At 39.2% G+C, this 16,174-nt stretch overlaps 1 protein-coding gene across 7 annotated transcripts in view; it reads right to left on the bottom strand.

Annotated features, from left to right (window-relative positions):
* Positions 1-9,508: 9,508 nt before the first annotated feature.
* The window catches only part of ADPRM (ADP-ribose/CDP-alcohol diphosphatase, manganese dependent), a 68,315-nt gene continuing 61,649 nt past the window's right edge, over positions 9,509-16,174 (bottom strand). For all 7 annotated transcript variants that reach the window (XR_462306.2, XR_462305.2, XR_008916457.1 and 4 more), the window contains one exon: positions 9,509-10,769. The gene's annotated coding sequence lies outside the window, so the exon portion shown is untranslated. The remainder of the gene's footprint in view (positions 10,770-16,174) is intronic.

Genomic DNA, 16,174 nt, shown 5'->3' with positions numbered 1-16,174 from the left:
GAAAAAGTATATGATGGAGGTGGGAGGGCATCTAGGTGGCTCAGCAGATTGAGAGGCCAGACCTAAAGTGGGAGGTCCTGAATTCAAATGTGGATTCGTATACTTCCTAGTTGTCCAATGATGGACAAGTCCCTTATAACCCCCAGTGTTGAGCCCTTACCACTCTTCTGCCTTGGAAGCAATATACATTATTAAGGTAAGTGTTTTAAAAAAAAAGTTTCTGCCTGCTTGACAAAAGTTTAACATTACTTCTGTGGCCCAAGAGCAACAGAGAAGTGTATACAAGTATATTCAAAAGGACAGGTAGAAATTCAAAACAACTGTGAGTGACACGTGTAGAGGATGTTTCCCCAAAACAACCAATAACATTCAGGCATTAGGCCATCATGAGTTGTCCCAAGAATTATGAATTGTTCCATTTGTATGTCTCACTGCTAGGTTTTTATATGTGTGTGCCCACTTCTTATCTCTCTTCAATCTTTGAATACTGCATGTACTGATATGAGAGTCTGACCTAGGTTTGAATTATTCCCAGTTTTGCAGTGAATAATATATTATGATTATTCTGGGTTTTGTATTCCAATTTAGTAAATGTTTCATGTTCAAAAGTCAATGGCATCACTATGACTAATTTGTATAATAATAATGATAATAATGAGCAATTATTTAGTGCTTCAAAGTTTGCAAAGCATTTTTACAAATAATATATCATGCTAACCTAACAAAAACTCTAGAGGTTGATGGACTATTACCTCCATCTTACAGATTGGGAAACTAAAGCAGAAAGCAATTAAGAGACCTTCCCGGGGATATATAACTAGTATCTGTCTGGAGGAGGATTTGAGCTCAGGGTTTCCTTATGCCAAACCCAGCACATTGGAAAGTACATCTTCTGAAGGACATTAACTACAGTAGTACCCAGAAGTGCAAGTCCCATACTTTAAGTGGGACTTCCCTTTTTTATTATTCCTTATTAGATGCTTCTAAATTTTGTGGGTTTATTTTGTAGCCTGTAAATTTGTTGAAGCTATTCGTTATTTTAGTTGGTATCTTTGCAGACTCTCCATGATTTCTGAAATAAACTATAATGTCATCAATAATTAAGGATAGTTTTATTTTCATTTTGCCAGCCTACATCTAAAGCAGAGAGGTTTTGTTCCTCCATCTCCCATTACTGAGAACTTTCTTTACTTCTTGGCCCAACAAAACAATCAACCAATCAAGAAGCACATCATATATTACAATGTGTTCAGTCATTCTCCAATTAATGGCTATTCTCTCAGTTTCCACTTTGTCACCACAAAAAGAGTGGTTACAAATATTTAAATAAATATATAAATTGGTCTCTCCCCCATCTTTTTTTAATCTCTTTGGAATATAGACCTAGTAGAGGTATTATAGGATCAAAGGGTATGAATAATTTTATAACTCTTAGGGCACAGTTCCAAATTGCCCTCCAGAATAATTGGATTAATTTACAACTCCATCAATTAATGTCCCATTTTTGCCAAATCCTCTCCAACACTTATCATTTTATTGTCATATTGGCCAATTTGATGGGTATGAGGTGGTACCTCAGCATCGTTTCAATATGCATTTCTCTAATCAAGAGTGATTTAGAACATTTTTTCATATTATTGATAGCATTGATATCTTCATCTGAAAACTACTTGTTCATATCCTCATATCCTTCAACCATTTGTGAAGTAGGGAATAACTTGTATTCTTATAAATTTGATTCAGTTATACATATATATGAGAAATGAGACCTTTATCAGAGAAATTTGGTATAATTTTTCCCCCGGTTTGTTGTTTTCCTTCTAATTTTAGTTATATTGAATTTTTTTGTAATAAAAAGAATTTTTTAAAATGAAACTCAATATGAGCAGGCCACATTATGCTGATGGTGGGATTGTACACAGATACATTTTTTTCTAGGAAACAATATAAATAAAAGTTACAGAACTTTATAATCTTTGCCTCAGTCCTCTCAAAAGTACTATATGAACATACTGAATTATTTCTAGCAGCATTATTTGTAATAGCAAAAAGCTAGAGAGTACAATTGTAATGGAACATTATATGGCATAAGAGATTACAAAAATGAAGAATACCAACAAACATGAAAAGATATATGAAATAATGCTAAAAAGAAATGCTGAAGAAATCAGAGTGAAAATGACATACTCACAGATGACATAACAATGTTAAAAACAAAACAAAAATAATTTTTTTAAAAAACCCAACAAGAATAAAAATGTTTAGAAGAGTTGTTATTAAGTCATTCATACTCTTTGTGATTCTTTGGCCTTATCTATGGGCTTATCAAAGAGACTGGAATCCTTTGTTATTTCTTTCTCCAGTTTCTCTCTATTCAATAATTGAATAACCTAGGCAAATAAGGGTTCAGTGTCTTGCCCAAAATCATACTTCTAAGTCCTGAACATAAAAGCAAATAGGAGGTCTTATTATCTCATTGCATTCATGTAAAGAGTACAGGGACTTGGGACAGGAATACAAAACCAAGGCCAACAATTCCTTATTGTCCCCTTCAGTGTTGCTAAGGACATTCTTGTGGCTTAAAATATCTCCAAGGATATTGATTTCCATGCCCCTAGTGCTGTTCTTTCAGTGATATGATGGAATCTGAGAGGAATTAATTCTGCCTAATATATCAGATATTTCCTTTTCCATAAATGGTGAATTCATTTCTGGAACATCTCTTTGAGGAAGTATGACTTCCTGGACTACCTCTCTTCATCTTGCCCTAGTGGGGATTGTTTCCTACTCCTCCTTCCTTTAGCTTTTTAGCTCCCTTTTATGTATTGTTTTCCTCCATTAGAATGTAATCTCATTGAAAGAAGGACTTTCTTTTTATTTGTATGTGTATTCCCAGCATCCTAGTATTTAGCACTAAGTATGAGCTAGCTCTCTCTCTCCCTGAGATTGGCTGGCAAAAAAATTAAATAATTAAAAAAAAAAGGTTCAACAGCTGCCTGTGGGGTTATTTTGGGTGCCCTGTTGGCATGACTCTGGACCTAATGAAAGACTGGAAAATATGTCAATTGGTATACTCACTGAGGAAGAGGAAATGGATGTTCTCAGTGGAGTTCATGTTGACACCTTAAAAGTAGAAATCTGATGATGGCGGCTTAGAGAAAGCTAAAGTTCAGATCTCCTGAAACCCTTTCTTACCGATCTCAAACTGAATGCTCCTAGGACACCGAAATTCAAAACGATCAACAGCATAGACCCCGGGAGTCCTCCTCCTGGACCTGGACCTGGATCAAAAGGTACGGCACCCCACAAAAGCCAGAACCCAAGACCACTCGGACCTAAGGGGTAGGCAGAAGGAAGGTCCTAGGACCCATCCCCCCCCAACCCAGAGCGCTGAGTCCGAGTCCGAGGCAGCAGAGGCAACCTCAGAGCCTCACGGCCTGCTATTCTGAAGGCCGCTTCCTGAAAACAACCTAACCCAGTAGAGGGGACACCCAGACAGCAGGGAAAAAGAGTGGGACGGGGGAGCTCATAACCCCCTGGGAGGAGCCCTCGGAGCTCCGGGAAGCCACGGCCCCTCTCCCTCAGAGAGCAGGGGCTTCTGAAACAACAGCAAACCTCAGGACTGGCAAAAGGGCCTCAGGAGCCAGCTATTCTGAAGGTCACATCCTGAAAACAACCTGACCCAGTCACAGGGGCACCCAGACAGCAGGGAAACAGAGAAACGGGGGAGCTTGTAACCCCCTGGCTGGAACCTTCCATCCGAATCTCAGTTCAACACAGGGAAAGCTAATCTTATCAGGAGCCCTTGCCCTGAGCCCAGGGAAGCCAAGGCCCCCCCCCCCCCCCCCCCCAGAGAGCAGGGTCTTCTGAAACAACAGCAACCCTCAGGACTGGCAAAAGGACCCCAGGGCCGGCTATTCTGAAGGCCACATCCTGAAAACAACCTGACCCAGTCGCGGGGGCACCCAAACAGCAGGGAAACAGAGAAACGGGGGGATATTGTAACCCCCTGGCTGGATTCCTCCATCCAAGTCTCAAGTCCCTGCCTCAGGGCACACTCAATTCAATCCAGGGAAAGCTAATCTTATCAGGAGCCCTCACCCAGAGCTCCAGGAAGCCGAGGCCCCTCCCCCTCAGAGAGCAGGGTCTTCAGAAACAACAGCAACCCGCAGGGCTGACAAAAGGACCCCAGGGCCGGCTATTCTGAAGGCTGCACCCTGAAAACAACCCGATCCAGTCACAGGGGCACCCAGACAGCAGGGAAACAGAGAGACGGGGGAGCTTGTAACCCCCTGGCTGGAACCTTCCATCCAAATCTCAGTTCAACACAGGGAAAGCTAATCTTCTTATCAGGAGCCCTTGCCCTGAGCCCAGGGAAGCTGAGGCCCCTCCCCCTCAGAGAGCAGGGTCCTCTGAAACAACAGTAACCTGCAGGGCTGAAAAAAGGACCCCAGGGCCGGCTATTCTGAAGGCCACATCCTGAAAACAACCTAACCCAGTCGAGGGGGCACCAAGACAGTGGGGAAACAGAGAGGGGGGGGGGGAGATTGTAACCCCCTGGCTGGATCCTTCCATCGGAGTTTCACGAAAAAAGTCCCTGCCTCAAGGTATACTAAATTCAACCCAGGGAAAGCTAATCTCATTAGGAGCCCTCAGAGCTCTGGGAAACCACGGCCCCTCCCCCCACAGAGTGCAGGAGCTGGCCAGCTAAGGCACAGGAACAAGGGCCAAGCTAGGCTTAGAGCATGGAAGTAAGGCAACGGAGAAGTATCAGGAGGGTGCCGAGGAGAGGAGGGCAGTAACAGGGACACACCAGCAACTCCTGGCTTCCCGGGAACACAGAACAACAACTGCATAGAACAGACAATTTGCCTAGGGCTAAAACCTCTGAACACCAGACAGAGATAAGAAAAGCTAATCCCCCCCCTCCCACACTCAGATAGAAATTTAAAAAAAAACAAAACAAGAAGGGGGCGACTTTGGACACATTTTATGGAACAAAAATACAAAACACAGAGGAAATAGAAGAGGAAACACAAGCAAATGCTCCGAAACCTTCCAAAGGAAATGGAAACTCTCCACAAACCCATGAAGAATTTGAATCTGAAATGATCAAAAAGATGGAAGCCTTCTGGGAGGAAAAGTGGGAAATAATGCAAAAGAAATTTACGCATCTACAAAACCAGTTTGACCAAAGTGAAAAGGAAAACCAGGCTTTAAAGCAAGAACTAATAAAGCAAAACCAAAAGACCAAGAAATTAGAAGAGAACATAAAATATCTCACTGACAAAATGACAGATTTGGAAAATAGAGGGAGAAGAGATAATTTAAGAATAATTGGACTTCCAGAAAAGCCAGAAATAAACAGCAAACTCGACATCATAATACAAGAGATAATCAAAGAAAATTGCCCAGAAATTCTAGAACAAGGGGGCAATACAGCCACTGACAGAGCTCACAGAACACCTTCTACACTAAACCCCCAAAAGACAACTCCCAGGAATGTAATTGCCAAATTCCAAAACTCTCAAACAAAAGAAAAAATCCTGCAAGAAGCCAGAAAAAGACAATTTAGATATAAAGGTATGCCAATCAGGGTCACACAAGACCTTGCAAGTTCCATTCTGAAAGACCATAAGGCATGGAACATGATCTTCAGAAAGGCAAGAGAGCTGGGTCTACAACCAAGAATCAGCTATCCAGCAAAACTGACTATATACTTCCAAGGGAAAGTATGGGCATTCAACAAAATAGAAGATTTCCAACTTTTTGCAACAAAAAGACCAGAGCTCTGTGGAAAGTTCGATATCGAAAATCAAAGAGCATGGAATACCTGAAAAGGTAAATATGAAGGAAAGGGAAAAGGAGAAAAATGTTATCTTCTTCTTTTACTCAAACTCTCTTCTATAAGGACTACATTTATATCAATCTATGTATACTAACAGGTGGGGAAAATGTAATGTGTAAATAGGGGGAAAAAGAAAGACCAAATCATTCTAACACAAAGATTCACATGGGAAGGGGAGGGGAAGAAAACTCCTATAAGCAGGAGAGGAAGAGAGTTTTTACTTAAACCTTACTCTCAGGGAAATCAACTCTGAGAGGGAAAAACATCCAGATCCATTGGGATCTTGAATTCTATCTTACCCAACAAGGGTAGGGAGAAGGGAAAACCAAGGGGAGGAAGAGGAGAGGAAAAACAAAAGGGGAGGGAAAGAGAGGGGGGAGGGAGAGGGAACAAAAGGAGAGGGACTAAAAAGGAAAAAAATATCAAGGGAGGGGATAAGGGGAACTGATTCAAAGTAAATCACTGGACTAAAAGGTAGAGCCGAAGGAAAAAGGGTTAGAATTAGGGAAGGTTATCAAAATGCCAGGGAGTCCACAAATGACACTCATAACCTTGAAAGTGAATGGGATGAACTCACCCATAAAACGTAGACAAATAGCAGAATTGATTAGAATCCAAAACCCTACCATATGTTGTCTTCAAGAAACACACATGAGGTGGGTTGACACCCACAAGGTCAGAATTAAAGGATGGAGTTAGACCTTTTGGGCCTCAACTGACAGAAAGAAGGCAGGAGTGATAATCATGATATCTGATAAAGTCAAAGCAAAAACAGACCTGATCAAAAGGGATAGGGAAGGTAATATATATTTTGTTAAAAGGGATTTTAGATAATGAGGAAATATCACTAATCAACATGTATGCACCAAATAATATAGCACCCAAATTTCTAATGGAGAAACTAGGAGAATTGAAGGAAGAAATAGACAGTAAAACCATATTAGTGGGAGACTTAAACCAACCATTATCAAATTTAGATAAATCAAACCAAAAAATAAATAAGAAAGAGGTGAAAGAAGTGAATGAAATCTTAGAATAATTAGAATTAATAGACATATGGAGAAAAATAAATAGGGACAAAAAGGAATACACCTTCTTCTCAGCACCACATGGCACATTCACAAAGATTGACAATACATTTGGTCACAGAAACATGACACACAAATGCAGAAAAGCAGAAATAATAAATGCAGCCTTTTCAGACCACAAGGCAATAAAAATAAAAATCAGTAATGGTACATGGAAAACCAAATCAAAGACTAATTAGAAACTAAACAATATGATACTCCAAAATCGTTTAGTTAGAGAAGAAATCATAGAAACAATTAATAATTTCATCGAGGTAAATGACAATGGCGAGACATTCTTTGAAACCTTTTGGGATGCAGCCAAAGTGGTAATCAGAGGTAAATTCATATCCCTGAGTGCATATATCAACACACTAGGGAGAGCAGAGATCAATCAATTGGAAATGCAAATAAAAAAACTGGAAAGCAATCAAATAAAACCCCCCAGCAGAAAACCAAACTAGAAATCCTAAAAATTAAGGGAGAAATTAATAAAATCAAAAGTGATAGAACTATTGATTTAATAAATAAGACAAGAAGCTGGTACTTTGAAAAAACAAACAAAATAGACAAAGTACTGGTCAATCTAATTAAAAAAAGGAAGGAAGAAAAGCAAATTAATAGCATCAAAGATGAAAAGGGGGACAGCACCTCCAATGAGGAGGAAATTAAGGCAATCATTAGAAATTACTTTGCCCAATTATATGGCAATAAATATACCAATTTAGATGATATGGATGAATATATCAAACTGCCTAGACTAACAGAAGAAGAAATAGAATTCTTAAATAATCCCATATCAGAAAATGAAATCCAACAAGCTATCAAAGAACTTCCTAAGAAAAAATCCCCAGGGCCTGATGGATACACCAGTGAATTCTATCAAACATTCAGAGAACAGTTAATCCCAATACTATACAAACTATTTGACATAATAAGCAAAGAGGGAGTTCTACCAAACTCCTTTTATGACACAAACATGGTACTGATTCCAAAACCAGGCAGGTCAAAAACAGAGAAAGAAAACTATAGACCAATCTCCCTAATGAATATAGATACAAAAATCTTAAATAGGATACTAGCAAAAAGACCCCAGCAAGTGATCAGAAGGGTCATCCACCATGATCAAGTAGGATTTATACCAGGGATGCAGGGCTGGTTCAATATTAGGAAAACCATCCACATAATTGACCACATCAACAAACAAACCAATAAGAATCACATGATTATCTCAATAGATGCAGAAAAAGCATTTGATAAAATACAACACCCATTCCTATTAAAAACACTAGAAAGCATAGGAATAGAAGGGTCGTTCCTAAAAATAATAAACAGTATATATCTAAAACCATCAGCTAATATCATCTGCAATGGGGATAAACTAAATCCATTCCCAATAAGATCAGGAGTGAAACAAGGATGCCCATTATCACCTCTACTATTTGACATTGTACTAGAAACACAAGCAGTAGCAATTAGAGAAGAAAAAGAAATTGAAGGCATCAAAATAGGCAAGGAGGAGACCAAGTTATCACTCTTTGCAGATGACATGATGGTCTACTTAAAGAATCCTAGAGATTCAACCAAAAAGCTAATAGAAATAATCAACCACTTTAGCAAAGTTGCAAGATACAAAATAAACCCACATAAGTCATCAGCTTTTCTATATATCTCCAACACAGCTCAGCAACAAAAACTAGAAAGAGAAATCCCACTCAAAATTACCTTAGACAAAATAAAATACCTAGGAATCTATCTCCCGAGACAAACACAGGAACTATATGAACACAACTACAAAACACTCTCCACACAACTAAAACTAGATTTGAACAATTGGAAAAACATTAACTGCTCATGGATAGGATGAGCCAATATAATAAAAATGACCATCCTACCCAAACTTATTTATCTATTTAGTGCCATACCCATAGAACTCCCAAAATATTTCTTTACTGATTTAGAAAAAACCATAACAAAATTCATTTGGAATAACAAAAGATCAAGGATATCCAGGGAAGAAGTGTTTTAAATCTCTTATAATCAGAGAGATGTAAATCAAAACAACTCTCAGGTATCACCTCACACCAAGCAGATTGGCTAACATAACAGCAAAGGAAAGTAATGAATGCTGGAGGGGATGTGGCAAAGTAGGGACATTAATTCATTGCTGGTGGAGTTGTGAATTGATCCAACCATTCTGGAGGGCAATTTGGAACTATGCCCAAAGGGCGACAAAAGAATGTCTACCCTTTGATCCAGCCATAGCACTGCTGGGTCTGTACCCCAAAGAGACAATGGACAAAAAGACTTGTACAAAAATATTCATAGCTGCGCTCTTTGTGGTGGCCAAAAACTGGAAAATGAGGGGATGCCCATCAATTGGGGAATGGCTGAGCAAATTGTGGTATATGTTGGTGATGGAATACTATTGTGCTAAAAGGAATAATAAAGTGGAGGAATTCCATGGAGAATGGAACAACCTCCAAGAAGTGATGCAGAGCGTGTGACAAGGAAATCACTTTAAAAGACTGATATATATTTAAGGTCGCCAAGGAATTCAGCTTTGTAATTCCTAAATGAAAACTCAAGTCAGCAGTCAACCTTTTATGGAGTTTAATTACAACAGGAGGAAGAAAGGAATTAGAGATAGAGAGAGAGAAAAGGGAGAGAAGGGAATAGGGCTTAAATACCCCTTCTGTTTAGGCTGGGCCAAAAGGCCCAAGCCCTTAGATAGCTGGGGCAAAGAAAGGAGATCAGTCCCTATTACTCACGTGACCAAAATGGAGAAACAGTCTCAGAGGCCCCCACCTTCAGCTTCCTTCAGAGCAAGCTTCTCAGAGCACACTCCAACCACTCAGACAAACTCCTCAACCACCACCACCACTCTGAGTCTTCAGACCCCTCTCTCTTTAAGGAAACCATCCAAGTTCCCTCCCCTCAGTTCTCATATCTACCAATCACTGTCCATCAATTTCCCTGTGCCAATGGAGGCTCTAGCTTAACCCAGGACCGCCCAGAGGTCTCTGGCTTTGCACATGTCTGTTGAAGGTCATATTTTCAAATAATTATATCTTTGATCCTTTGCTACAGCCCTTCCTAAATCCTGTTAACCTGAGTAGGGTAGAGATTGGAATAATTAAATTTTGATCTATGCTGCAGCCCTTCCTCAATCCTGTTAGGACTGAGTAGGGTGGAGATTGATTCCAAGTATCTCCATTGTATCAATTCTAAAATCAATCATGACTCAAAGAAATTCCTGTTCTATGCTTAAGCATAGGTCAAAGTCCTTTCCATTGTTCAGCAAAAGGTTTCTGTCCTAAAGTAATCTTAAGAAGGGAGGAGGAGGAACCTCCCATGCCAATGGGGTTTACATTCCAATAGACTATCAGTAAGAAATTTTCCAAGTATAAAATTTCCCAATGGTGAAATTTCCAACATTTATAAGTCTAAGGAATTTTAAGGTTTACAATCCCCCCTGATGATCATTGGGAGACTAGTCTCCCCATTGATCATTTAACATAATCATTTTGTAGTTCTAAATTCACTTCTAACTAAAGATATACACAATATTCAATTTTCTAAGAGAAATTAGAATAGTGAGAGAGGAAATAGAAAAGAAAAGAAAGCAAAACCAATGTTTTGCTAGGCGCATTGACAGAAAGACAATTAGGGGCAGTCCCTTTTGGCATAAATGTGTACAGTTACAATAAATGTTCAATCAAAAGTTCAGTCCAATCAATCACATCCAAAGTTCATTCTTGATCTTCTTGATGAAGTGTAGGGTTTCGGCATCTTTCTGCAACAGTTCATTCTCTGGATATAAAAATTTCAAGCTTCTTTCTTGAAGATCTTTTCTGAAACAGAATCAAAATCTTTGAATTTTTTTTTTATAAATGTAAAATCTTAAACAAAATTCTTGGATTTTTATAAAAATACAATCTCAAACAAAAAAAATTCAAAAATTCTTAGATTTTAAATTAAAATACAATCCCCCCTGAAGTAAGTATTTTTAAAAAAATCAAGTTTAGCTCAGAATGCAATGTTCAGTTATGGGGGTGTATGTGTCAATTATCAAAAGAATAGAAAAATAATCAAAAACATAAGAATTCAAAATAGACCTTGTATAGGTCCAGTTTAAAGTAATTTTTATCCCACAAGTATGTAGGACAGAATGCAGTAATATTTCACTTAGCCATTTGTAGCCAAGACTACAGGAAGTTTCCATAATATAAGAAGAAAAGAATTAGAATTCTATTTTGATGGGGAAATGTCATTCCCTTGTCTGATTTTTTCCTCAGGAATATAGGGAGCCAGCATGGTGTCAAGCTTTGTACTTGTTTGAGTACTTCGAAAAGAGTGTAGATACAAGGAAGTCCTACGACTTAAACATAAGTTAAGCGTCGCAACCTTGAGTCTCACTTTAATATTTCTTGTGTGCTCTATTGGCACTATTCAGGTTTAGTCTGTGCTCCTTGTTTTTATCCCTTTTCCTGGAATCAGACACAAACATTAATCACAGTCCTATAATATTTTATCAATAAATGGCAGGTTCCCATAGTTTAAAGCTTTTAGGCATATATTGATATTATAGCAAGAGTATATATATTAACTTGTATTACTGCAGGGAAAAATAATATTAATATTAATTATGTGTACCTTCAGTACAAAAAATGAGAATAAAAAATCAAATATTCTAAGGAATTTTAAGGTTTACAAGCGAGAGGAGCAGAACCAGGAGAACATTGTACACAGAGACTAATACACTGTGGTATAATTGAATGTAATGGACTTCTCCATTGGTGGTGGTGTAATGGCCCCGAACAATCTGCAGGGATCTAGGAGAAAAAACACTATGCATAAGCAAAGGATAAACTATGGGAGTGGAAACACCGAGGAAAAGCAACTGCTTGACTACAGCGGTTGAGGGGACATGACAGAGGAGAGACTCTAAACGAAACTCTAATGCAAATATTGACAACATAGAAATGGATTCAAATCAAGAACACATGTGACACCCAGTGGAATCACCCGTCAGCTATGGGGGGTGGGGGGGAGGAAAAGAAAATGATCTTTGTCTTTAATGAATAATGCTTGGAAATGATCAAATAAAATATTATTTAAAAAAAATAAAAATTAAAAAAAAATAGAAATCTATCTCTAGGCCCATGCAAATTTTAAAAGGCACTTAGCAACACTGGAAAGAGGTGGTGTTCTTTGTTGTCTGATGGCCCAGGTCCTAGCTCTCTTTATGGTTAATATATATATATATATTAAAAGAAACTGTAAGTAAAAAAATTTTTTTATCAGCATCATTGAAAAACATTGTTTTGTTTGAATAGCACAGTAGTAAGGCCCCCATTTTCACACTCTGGGTAGGCCCCCAAATCTTCTTATCATATTAATAGATTTGGGCTTCGCAGAGAAGGACCATCACCATTCAATTATAATTCAGTTTTCCCAGGATTCTAGGGGAACCCTATTGTTAGGGGGTGGGGGAAGGTGTCACTATAGCTGTCACTTTAGGTTAAGCAAAATTTAGCATCATGACTCAATAGTAATTAAAACACCAAACCTAAACCATTTACTTAATGACAAGGCAAAACAGATAAACATTACAGTTAATCCATATAAAGCAAATACAGGAATAAATAACATTATAGTCCAGTCACAATTATGGTTCATATACTCCCATCAGTGCACCCAGAATTTATGTGGGAGAATGGGCACATGCTTACAGAAATCTAGGAGGGTGGCACAAGAGTAGAACAACCATCATGTTCAAAGCAACTCACAAATATGGATTTAAACCTTAATATCCATGGTCCCTTCAGGGGACCCATAATACACAAAAATTAAGCCAATTCTCTGCTGTTTCCTTTCTGCCTTTTATTTTAATGAAGTAATGATGAGGTCTTTTACTCTCAAATGCCCCAAATAGAAGCCTAATAGAAAATATGGTGCATTATAGTTCCTTAAGGCCTCAGGAGAATTGCCTCAAAGCCTGTCTTTTCCACTATTCACAGACTTCACAGTCAATTTTTCTTTCTTTTTTGCTACTCTCAATGCCTCAAATCAGAACCCATTGATAATTAATCAGTTACCTTTCCCTCATGATATAAAACTCATGAAATCTACTTTTTTTTTAGTTATGAAACCAATAATCCTTATTTAATTTTCTCATAGTTTCCAAACAGGTATTTGATTTTCTCCCTTCCCTGACTCCCTACCCATAGAAACCCTGCAGGCAAGTCATCACATCCTGACATATGCCAGGAGCCCACAATAATCCCCAATCCCAGAAGTTCCCATCATTCTCCCTCTTGACATATGCCAGGAACTGATAACACCCAGGCCCAGGAGTTCCTGTCAAGTTCCTGTTCACTCCCCCTGTTATAGGAGTCTATGTGTATGCCTGGGGTTTCCCTCTTTCTTCTGGGCACCAAAATGTTTTGGGTGGGAAGGGATACCTTTGGGTTTGGGAAGGATACCTTTTGCAAGCATGCAAAAATCCAAAACTTAGCTTAAAAACAAAAGAGGTTTATTAATTTAGAAAGTAATGTTGAGAGTGGCCAGGAGGATAGCAAAGTGGGACAGCAATATGGGGAGCAGTTCCTGGGAGGACAGCATGAATGGAAATGAATGGAAAGGCTGTTCCTCCATGGGGACAGCATGGATGGAAAGGCTGTGTTTATATACTCTTTAGATGCTATGTCCTGGTGTGGACATGACCTATAGAGTGTTAGTCCCTCAGGCACTTGGTGGGGTGAGGTGGTCATCTGACTGGGGTCTGCCTGGGGGCATAAAGATTCATCTCTTTGCCCATCTTAAATCTAGAGGACAAAAGAGGGTAAACATCTCAGGTCCCTAGGTGGGGTCATTGGGTGTTTCTAGGTTCGGAGTCACAAGGATGCAAGGGAGCAAGGGAGTTTCCCTGGTAATAGTTCGCCTGGGTTTCTGGGGTACAGTACTCATGTCACCCCCACCCCAGGAATTCCTGTGCACTCTCCCTACCACAAAAGTTCCTGGTCACTCCAGTGTATAAAAAGCCAGAAACAGGGCTCTAGCCATTTTTAGAGTGCTGAGCCCAAACTTCAGTTTGTTTAATAAACTCGCTCCTGTGTGTTACATTGCTGGTCATTGTTTCATCCTTGGGATCCATTAACAGGGCACTTCATATTTAACACTTTAACAGCTCCATAAATAGTCACATGCAAAAACCCTAAGATATTACAAAGTCCTATAACCTGTCAACATGGAATTTACGAATCCCAAACTTGTGGCCTAGTAGGATCGGATGAACCCCAATTTTAGATTTAGCTTGTAGATTGGAGACCCCAAAGTTTGTACTTGTTCCCATGGGAATCTACCCTGAAGGGAATCCCAAGTTAGAAGTTTCAGACTGAGTGGGGGACCCTCAGGGGATTGACAATCCTGGTTGGGTGAGATAAGCATATGCTAAGGACCCTCTTTTTTTTAGGTAGTCTCCCCTATTGTATTAGAACCTTTCCCAGGAAGATCCACACCTGAGCAGGAATCATCCTTCAGTATCTATTGTAAGCAGCCCCTTCTCTTACACCCTAGCCTCTAGCTATAAGTCTTTTTCCCAAGCTTGATTGTATCCTGTCAGTGTAGTTTGAACACTCTCATTTTCCTTGTAGCTATAGTGATGTCAATCATCTTTCCCTGCCCCAGGGTTTCCCAAATGGTATATAGGTTCCCCAAATTCTTTTGTTCCTCATAGTCCATCCTGAGTTGGTGGCACTTCCAGGGGCTAGTGACCAGGGCATCTTGACTCTGTGCAGTCTTGGGAAGCAGCTCTTGTGTCGTATTTAGTAGCGCTAACCCCTTTTCCCTTGATTAAAGAGTGATTTTGACTATTTAATAGTTCTGTTTTTTTTTCTAGTTGACAAACCTCAGTCATTTCCCTCCCCTCAAACAAGTCTTCTCAATCTATTAATCTGAAGGGCAATTCACTCCAGTCTTTCTAAACAGTTTGTGTTTTACCTCAGACTCATCAGAGGAACAGATATATTGAGGAACTGGCATATAGATTTTTATCAAATTTTCATACACAAAGTCCTTTTCCTCCCTTTTCAGTAACCAAACAGTTCACAAAGGATATTACCTTATAATTATATATCTGAATGTTTGTTAGTTTCTCAATGGAGAAAGAAATACAAACACCCTGATGTAGTAGAGAAAGATCCAGCCTTTGCTTCAGTCAGAAAAATTTACATTCAGAGTCCCATTTCTGATATATACTGGCAACATATTGTCACTTAATCTCCCTGTCTCAAGAAAACTGACTGAAATGTGAGAAATAATTTGCTCTCTACCTTACTTTAGTAGATCCCAGTTCATCTTATATCAATCTTTTTATCCCTTTGATCAGTTTTAATACAATTCCATAGGGATGATGATATATAACCCTAAATAATTATTTTATTTATAGGCAATAATCAAAAGCAACTGGGTACAGAATTGTGTAGGTTCTTTCCCATAATAAGAGTCTTTTCTCTCATGTTAAATTTTAACTCCTTAGTATACCTTTGTTGACTAGGAAAAAAACACAGAACTATTAAATAGTCAAAATCACTCTTTAATCAAGGGCAAAAGGGGTTCAATGTTATAGTAGGCCTTGACACAGAGCTACGTGCCACACACATAGGATTGAACTCTGGCTGCTCTGGACACTGACCCCTGGGAAACCTGGGAACCCTTGTTAAATTGGACAATTCCAAGGAACAAGAGAATTTGGAGAATCTAGGGGCAAGGAAAGATAATTGACATTACTATAGCTACAAAGAAAATGGGAGTGTTCAAACTACACTGACAGGATGCAATCTAGCTTGGGAAAGGAATGATAGCTAGAGGCTAGGGTGTAAGAGAAGGGGTTGCTTACAATAGATACTAAAGGGTGGTTGCTGCCTAGGTGTGGGTCTCCTTGGGAAGGGTCTCTGATATAATAGGGAAGACCAAGAGGGTCCTTAGCATATGCTTAGTTCCACCCAACTAGAATTGTCATTCACCTGAGAGTCCCCCACCCAGTCTGAAACTGTTAGCCTGGGATTCCCTTCAGGTTGGATTTCCATGGGAACAGGGAACAAGTACAAACTTTGGGGTCTCCAACCTATAAGCTAGTCCTGAAACCTGAGGTTCATCAGATCCCACTAAGCCACAAGTTTGGGGTCCCTAGATTCCATGTTGACACCTTGAAGGGGGCCTCTACCCAGATGTCACAAGCTTCAGTGAAAAGTCC

This window comes from Monodelphis domestica, chromosome 2 (assembly GCF_027887165.1).
Source record: "Monodelphis domestica isolate mMonDom1 chromosome 2, mMonDom1.pri, whole genome shotgun sequence".
NCBI lineage: Eukaryota > Metazoa > Chordata > Mammalia > Didelphimorphia > Didelphidae > Monodelphis > Monodelphis domestica.
Note: the sequence above shows the minus strand (reverse complement) of the source record. Positions and strands in the feature narration are given on the sequence as shown.